At 43.9% G+C, this 8905-nt stretch overlaps 1 protein-coding gene across 6 annotated transcripts in view; it reads right to left on the reverse strand.

Annotated features, from left to right (window-relative positions):
• The window catches only part of TAB3 (TGF-beta activated kinase 1 (MAP3K7) binding protein 3), an 87728-nt gene extending 79844 nt beyond the window's left edge, over positions 1-7884 (reverse strand). For all 6 annotated transcript variants that reach the window (XR_004302064.1, XM_032426465.1, XM_032426466.1 and 3 more), the window contains exon 1: positions 7721-7884. The gene's annotated coding sequence lies outside the window, so the exon portion shown is untranslated. The remainder of the gene's footprint in view (positions 1-7720) is intronic.
• Between the last annotated feature and the right edge of the window lie 1021 nt (positions 7885-8905).

Consider the following 8905-nt stretch of genomic DNA (forward strand, 5'->3'; position numbering starts at 1 on the left):
ACCCAAAAAGGTAAACTGATTTATATCTAGATTTAGTGACTAGTATTGATTCATAAAGCTCTAACAGAAGCCACTTGATCTTACGTTTTTATTAAATAAGAGGGTCTTTCAAATCTAAGAAGTAAACTAATAGATTCACACATCTAGTCAAATCTCCTAATTTTATGAAGAAACCAAGGTCTTCTGAATTGGCTGATTTGTCCAAGGTCATAAGCAGCTCTCCATAAATAGAAACAAAGTTATTTAATTAAGTTCATCACTTTCCCAATTTTCTTTAAGTTCTAGAGGATTCCTACCCAGCAAGAGAATTTGTCTACTGGCAGTGTCTCTCAATACATGCTATATTCAACTGAAACAGTTTCATCCAAATGTTACCAACTCAAAATTAATTTCTTTGCCATTCATGACTAATAGCCAAAAGCTATTTCTGGAGCAGAAAAGATTAAGACTTTCTAAAAGTAAAGTTCATGATGTGCAACCTAACAGATAACTTTCTGTTTACACTAAATGACGACTCTGACATCAAACTTAAAGCATGTGTGGTAATTCAGAATGTCAATAGCACCTATAGCATATGGTACCCCTGAAAAAGACCCAAAAAACCAATCATGACCACAACCTGAAATCAGTACGTAATAAAAAAAACAAAAAACAAAAACAAAGACTCAGTTAGTGACAATAAAATTATAGTACTAACTTAATACTAATTTCTTATTAAATCAGTAAGTCCAAAAAAATAATTTCTCCAAATCATTCCAGGTAGCTTCTACATCTAATATGAAGAAAGTATGCTTTCTATGTAACTTTAACATTTTTATTTATTTTTTTAAGGTTTTACTTATTTATTTGAGAGAGAGAGAGCATGAGCAGGGAGGAGGGGCAGAGGGAGAGGGAGAAGCAGCTCACAGCTGAGCAGGGAGCCCGACATGGAGCTCGATCCCAGGACCCTGGGATCATGACTTGAGCTGAAGGCAGACACTTAACCGACTGAGCCACCCAGGTGCCCCAACTTTAACATTTTTAAAAGGAAAAATGACTTGTCATTCTGAAGCTAACTCCATCAAAAGTGTACAGTACATAAAATAACCCATTTAGTCCTGTGAAACATATTTTTAATATAAAAATGCTTTACTCTCCATGCCATCCCCATTCTTTCCACTATCACAGGACTCTCTTTTTTTTAAGATTTTATTTATTTGAGAGGGGGAGAGAGAGAGAGCATGAACAGTGCGGAGAAGCAGAGGGAGAGGGACAAGCAGACTTCCCACTCAGCAGGGAGCCCGTTGCAGGGCTGCCAATGGGGCTTAACCGAATGAGCCACCCAGGCATCCCAGAGAGAGGGGGGTATTCTATAGTCCTAAAACAGTAACAATAATAAATACGTGTATAATGTTACTTATGCACTTGCCTATGGGCTAGCTGCTGTTTTAAGTGCTTTATATATATATTAACACATTGAACCCTCCCAAGAACCTATAAGGTAGACAGTACAGTACTAATATCTATGTTTTACAGGTAAGTTCTATAAGTGATGGAACAGAGATTTGAGGGCAACCACCATACTAAACAGCCTTCTGAGGAGCCACACCAGGAAAAAACTTCTGCTTTCTAGAGACCAGGTCCCACTACTCACCCTGTCCTCAGCATCCACTTAGAGAAACAAGCCCTCTGCCCAAGACTTGGGAGTCCTTGCTAGGATCGTGAAGGAATGTGACTCCCCATCCCACCTTCAAGATTGTGTTCATAATCTTGCTACCTGAGGCACTCAGTGCATATTCTTATTGAGACACTGTTACACATACAAGTTAGTTTATATAGCACTATCAGTCTTCAAATTCAGATATGTGGGACTGGTCTGGGAATCTAAAGGCCATATGTGACATTTTTTCTATGGGAAATGGTGGTGAATTCCAAAAAGAAAGTCTTATAAATGGACCATTTAAAAACTGAGGCTCAGGGCGCCTGGGTGGCTCAGTTGGTTAAGCGGCTGCCTTCGGCTCAGGTCATGATCCCGGGGTCCTGGGATCGAGCCCCACATCGGGCTCCCTGCTCAGCGGGGAGTCTGCTTCTCCCTCTCTCTCTGCTGCTCCCCCTGCTTGTGCTCTCGTTCTCTGTCAAATAAATAAATAAAATCTTTAAAAAAATAAAAACTGAGGCTCCCTCTACACAGATTATGGCCTTATAGACGCCAAGATAATTAAACAAATTTTAATAAAAGACACCGCAGTTACATAATCCAGTTTTGCTCATATACCAAAGTGGCACAGTTTCTTATACTTAACATAATAGGAATGGTGTTACTGAAAAAAAATTAGCTTAATATTTTATGCATTTCCTGCACTACAGCCAATTTTGGATATATCCAACAGTTAATATACTGCTCTCCCTGGCCCCCCATAAGCTTTGCATGAAAAATTACTACCGAATAAATGTTATCTCTCACTCACAGTTCTCTCTCACACTCTCACTCACAGTCTCTCTCACTCACACACACACCCGGAACAGAAGGGGTGTCATCTCAGAATGTAGTAACAGCAGCAGTAACAATATTGATGACAACGTAATAAAAAAAACTAACTCTTCTTGAGTATTTACCATCACTAGTTATGTTCTAAAAATATACTATACATCCTCTGGCTCATTTAATCCTCACAAAAATCCTGTGAGGTAAGTATTACACTACCCCAATTTCAAAAATGAGGAAACAGGTCAGTGATTAAGCAACTTGCCCAAGATCACAGAGCTAGTGTCAAAAGTAAGATTTGAACATTTAAGCATTTTACCCTGAGAAATGTTTTTAACCACTGCACTGTGTGTGTTATTAAATAATTTGGCAAACTCTTAAAATAAATAAAGGGTGCTTACTCCACTTTTAAAACAAGAGTGGTTTGGAGACCAAAAAAAAAAAAAAAAAGAGAGAGAGACCCATCTTGCCTTTTATTAGGAATCTGTCTTTCCACCAAGCAAAGACTGAGCACATTTACAGAGAACAAATTTAAAATGTATTTTGCTTGAAATCCCTCACTTGTTTGAACACTACAGTGGTAAAGGCATGCAGCTTCAACAACAGACTAATAAAACTTTATTTTAAAATCTTCAACATAAAACAAACACATTGTCTCTGTTTACCATTAGGTAAACTAGGATAAAATAACTGCTAGAGTTCAAATACCCTTGAAAAGTTTCAAAACAGCAACAAGAAATAGTGGGAACAAGATATTCTTTTTATGACAAAGCAAAACTCTGTTTTTTCCACAACACTGTAACAACTGCTTTAAGGACAAATATTAACCTGGGATGGACTGAACAACTACATTTCAAAACATCTGCCTAAATTCAGAAATTCTTCACTGACGATCTAAAAAGGCTATCAGTTTGTCTCCCAGAAGAGCCACCTGATCCACATATCTAATTTTGGACAGCTAAAAGGTGTGCTCCATACCATCCCACTGAGTAATTAACAAAAAGCATGCAACCCCCCAACAACTTCTGGAGCACACGCTGATTTTTTTAAGTCATCTATTTGAATCTCAGAACTTGCCTTCCCAGCAAACAAAGGTCTATGTGGCAGGAATCCAAACGAATCCACAAAAGCTAAAACACCCATAAGGTTACAGAAGTATAATAAAATACCAAACCTGCATGGGCAACGTTTCTATGGGAAAACTCATTTAGCAATCAACTTAGAATAAAACCAAGTATCCCTGCCCCACTCAGTCCTGGAGTATAACTGTTTCCTCCCCTAGGACCACAGGCCTAGGCTTCCATGATCGAGGCAGAGCAGGAGAAAAGGCAGGAAAGACGGCAGTTGGCACTGCATGAGGCTTCAGAGTTAAAAGGACAAAAAGGCAGAGCTGCAGTGGGAGGCGATCCTGGGATAAGGAAGACAAGACCTACTTGGGAGAGAAGGATGAAGGGCGGGATGGCAGCTGAAAGAGCAAGGGAAAAGTGTGGGGGTCAGGGTGGGCTGCAGAAGAGGACAAGGGAGCAGGGTTGGCTCCTGGAGCAGATGAGCTTTTACAAACTTTCCTCCTGAATGCTTAGGAAAGGGGAGGAAAAGAAAAAGAAACCGTGGCAAGGATCTTGACGCTGCCTCTCTCACTCTGGCTACTCTCACTCTCCTTTTCAATAATGAAAGGAGTGGGTTAAGAGGTCTTGTCCGGATCCTTCTTGATCTCCTAGAGCACAGGGACTCGGAGAACGGGAATGGACTTAAGAGTTTTGTTCCCCTCCTCATCAGCATCCACTCTGCCAAAGACTTCAGTGTCAATTAGAACTAAGGGAAGTAAGGGCTCCAGGTACTAGCAGGAACAACTAGTAGGAGAAAGAGAGGAAGGAACCTAAGGAAATTTGAAGCAGGAAGTGGGATGGTGGAGCGCCAGACAAATAAGTTAATAGAACTGCCAACGAATTAAACTATACTAACTCTTCTTAAATATTTAGGATTAATTCATCTTGACAGTTTCCAGTATTTCCTCAGGTTCATTTCACTTTTAAACAAATGAGTATTTGTAGCCATGGTAATATATTGAGGTTTATTATGTGGAAGATATGAAAACATACATCTAAATACATGTGAGATAAATTCCTGGTGCCTTTTCTTTATACAGTGGCAATATAAATCATTTCAGAAAGGCTTTTTTATTTACAAAGTGAGCACTCAGTTACATTATCATTTGTCAATTTTTTCACCCCAATAGCCCAAGTATCTTGAGTAATTACCTTCACAAATAAGGAAGGATATTTAACTCTTTCTTGGGAGTATAACTATAATGAAGAACTTGCTCACTGAGACCAAACACTGCCTGTCAGGACTCCAAGTTAGTATTTCAAGCAAAGCTCCAAACTCATACACATACACAAATGCATCCTGAGGAGCACAGGACATCTTTTACCTCCAGCCTCTAATGCCCATGTTTCCAAAAGACAGGGCTACTTAACCGAGGGACCCCAAACAATTTACATCTTAAAAGATGGTGCAGTAAATCCCAAATTCCATAATAACATTTCCAGAACTCCCAGCCAGGGATAATTAATTCAACAGGTAAACCTAACCAAATGACCAGCTGGAGGATGAGTGCGAGACACTTAGCATCCGTTTTTTCCCCCTATTTAAGCTGCTACTCTTCCAGTTGAACTCTCTCCTGAGCAGAGATAATGGCCAGGAGGCAAGCTCAGCAGCACATCAAAGATGCAAGAGCAGAGGCGCCTGGGTGGCTCAGTCGTTAAGCGTCTGCCTTCGGCTCAGGTCATGATCCTAGGGTCCTGGGATCAAGCCCCGCATCGGGCTCCCTGCTCTGTGGGAAGCCTGCTTCTCCCTCTCCCACTCCCCCTGCTTGTGTTCCCTCTCTTGCTGTGTCTCTCTCTGTCGGGTAAATAAATAAAATCTTTAAAAAAAAAAAAAAAAAAAAAGATGCAAGAGCAGAGACCATTAGGGGACAAAAGTGACTATCAGCCATGCACTGGCAAGATGTTCCTGCTGTTTCACTGACATATCCGATACTGCCTGGGAACCTGGAAGATCTTTCACTTCCTAGCCCCACAGAAGATTATGCTGGATCCCAGAATAGCTGCCGTATTTTCTGCAAACGACAAAATGGATCCAAAACCTCTGTACTAAATTAAAAAGAAGAAAAACAGTGTCTGTTATCAAGTACTCCACTTGTTGGAGAAAGTAGGTGGGTGGGTATGGGTGTGTATACCTCCTAGCTACGATAAAGCAAATTAAGACCCCTAGAAATAGGTGGCATTTTATTTTAGTAATATAATTTGAAAAACTATTCAGGACCAAAATAAACAAAATATTTGATCTTTGAATTACCCTGGACATGCTGAAACTGCAGCCAAAGTTACTGAAAACATCTGAATTTCACATAGGTCACTACAGGCTACTAGGAATCCTTACTAATCAGCAGACTTCTGTTAAAATGTTACCTCTGGCTAGAAAATGAACACATGAGAAAGAAAGAAAAAAAAACAAAAAACCTTAAGATTATCTTCAACCAAGAACACTGAAATCTTTCAAGATTACCAAAAGAACTGAAAGGTTTCTTTGTAACAAAAATTTCCATTTTCATGAAATTTTTATCAGCACACACACTCATGCAGAGTATAGTAGAAAAAGCACATATTCTAAAATCAGACACACATGAGTTTGAGTTCTAGCTCTGCAATTTGCCAGCTATATAACTTCCTCAGGAAAATTACTTAAGAATACTGGAGGTTAGTGTGGTTATCTGTACAGCAGGAATAAAACTACCTGCACAGGGTAACTATGAGGATTAAATGGAAAGGTACATAACCCACCCAAACCAGTGCCTGAACATACTCAAGGTTAGCTCCCTTCGCTCCAACACAAACTGTACAGAATTTGCTAATGAAAAATCTGTGTAATTGTCGAATCCACACGTGGAAGAAAATTCAGAGTGACAGAACACAAGTCCTGTCCAATGCAAAGATGAAAGTCATATATTTAGTATTTATCTTCACAAATCTTTCCTTTGATTAAAGCAGTCACAGGCAAACGGAGGGGGGGGGCTAAAGTTGAAAAACTTCATATGACACAATGCTTTAAAATATGTATGTGTATTTGCTTGCACTCTTGACACCATCACAAAATTTACCATGGGTGATCATGCCCTTTAAAACACCGTGAAAAACTAAACTCTTATCTCAAAAACCTTTTCTTGATCGAAATATTTCTTCCTTCTTACAAATGTTTTGATATACGACTGGAAAACATTTACAAGGCAAAGAAAAAAATAAATCCCTTCATTCTTCCAAAATGAAAAAGTGAGCAAAAGAAGCTACGTTTGTCAAATTGTTCTTCTTTCCCATTCATTCTTGTTCTTTTACAAACCAGAAATAAATACATCAGATGCCGAAATTACTGTCGGACTGACAAACGTCACTGAAGAACACATGGAATTGACAAGCCCTGTCTGGACCAAAGGTGACAAATGTCCTTAAGCAATTTAAATAAATTACGTTTCACTAAGGACAAAAACGCTTTTTATCAACCCTATGAACTTTCGACTTTATATGCAGCCTACTTTATAACCCACCTTGTCCTCCCCTCCCATCCCCCCAAATCCTGTTTTTATGCACTTTAATGAGCTGGCACACAGTACTAAACTACACAACTCCAACTGGGAATAACTCTAATCTGTCACTGGACCTCAGAGGACTGCTTGTGTGATCTTTGTTAAAAGAACGGAGACAATGTTTTCGCCTTACTCCACACCTGCCACCAATTTACAAACCCCGTATAGAACAATTACTATTACTACTAACCTTCCCCCACATCTCTCAACACCCTGAACAGACCCAACCTTGATGCTGATTAGCCCTCACCCCCAAACGCCCTGCTGGGGGGCTTGAAGCCCGTCCACCGAGGTTCACTCTCCGCAATGTTTAGGGTGCGGCGAGGAAGAACATCATCCCCCCCGTTCGAGGGGCGAGGGCCAACCGAGGCCCCCGGCCACTCCCTCTCTCCTCGGCCTCCCGGGGCGTCTGGGGCGGGCGCGTCAGGCCCTGCGCAGACCTCCGGCAGCCCCGCAGTTCCTAGTGTCCGCCGCAACCCCAGGCCGAGCCGAGCCCCCAGGACCCCCGCAGTAGCACGCACGCCCACCGCCCGGGCGCTGGGTCACCGAGACGACCCCGGGGCCACCCCCGACGCCCAGGATCGGGCAGGTGCCGGGCCCTCCTCGGGGACACTCACCCGGCAGCCGCTCCTCCCTGTCTGCCGCTGCCGCTGCCTTGCCTTCTCGCCCGCCGCTTGCTCCCGCGGGGGGGTCCGGGCCGGCGCCGCTTCCCCGCCCGACCCCCCTCGGGTGCGCGCCGCGCGGGGACCGGATCCGGTGAGAGGAGCCGCCGCCGCCGCCGCTACCGCCGCGGCTGCTGCTGCTGCTGCCTCTGCCGCTGCCGCCGCCGCTACCGCCGCTGCCGCCGCCCCCTTTCCTTTCCTCCCTCCTCCCTCAGTGCGTCCCTCCCACCGAGGCCCGCCTCGTATTTCCTGGATCCGGTCTCGGCTAGAGCTTGGCAAGCGAACCGTGGGCTTTCAGGACTCCTGTCTGGCGCCGTCGCTCGCCAGGCACAAAGATGGCGCCGCCGGAGACTGCCGAAGGCGATGTCGCGAGACTTCCCCTCTCCCGCCCTCCCCAACACACACACCCCCACAGCAACTAGAAGGCGGGGGCCGACAGGAAAAGTGGTCAATAAGGGCAGCCTGAGCTGGCCTGAGAGCAAACGCTCCCGCTAAGCGAAAATGGGCGGCACCAGTTACAGCGGAAGTTACTGCGCCTGCGCGGTGGCGGGGATTGACGCATGCCCAGAACGGCTCCTGAAGTAAGACCCAGTTCTCCGTGTTTTACCTGTTTCCTTCTAGAGGCGCGGGGCGGAGGAGTGGGCGGAGGAACCAGAACTGAAACCCGGGAAAGGGTTGGGCAGAACTGGTTGAGAAAAGAGGGGCGTTCCCTAAGGCTTGGGTCATCCCTCTGGAGCCCGAACGGCTAATTTGGCGTCCCCGGGAGTCCTCCAGCCCTTTCCTTCTCCCTGCTCTCCCGGTCACCGAGTATTCTTTGCGAAGTCTCAGCTGCCCTTTCATCCTGTTGTCGATTCGCGTTTTTTACCGAGAGCTCGCTGGCTGCTCGGAGCTGGGCTCGCTGCTGGGAGCCACAGCCCTCCTGTTTCTCACATCACCATCTAACTTTCTCTTTCATTTTGGCGCTACGTGAGCCTTCCAAATCGCATACTATTATCTGCTTCCGTTCCTGTTTTATTTTCCTCCCTGGGAAAATGAAATGAATTTATTCATTCATTCAAACATGTGTTGTTCATAGTTTTCTGTGTGCCAGTACTGAGGAAAGGGACGTGTACTCTGTGCTCAGGTAGCTATTGGCCTGGG

This window comes from Phoca vitulina, unplaced genomic scaffold, assembly GCF_004348235.1.
Source record: "Phoca vitulina isolate PV1807 unplaced genomic scaffold, GSC_HSeal_1.0 scaffold35, whole genome shotgun sequence".
In the NCBI taxonomy this organism is placed as follows: Eukaryota; Metazoa; Chordata; class Mammalia; order Carnivora; family Phocidae; genus Phoca; species Phoca vitulina.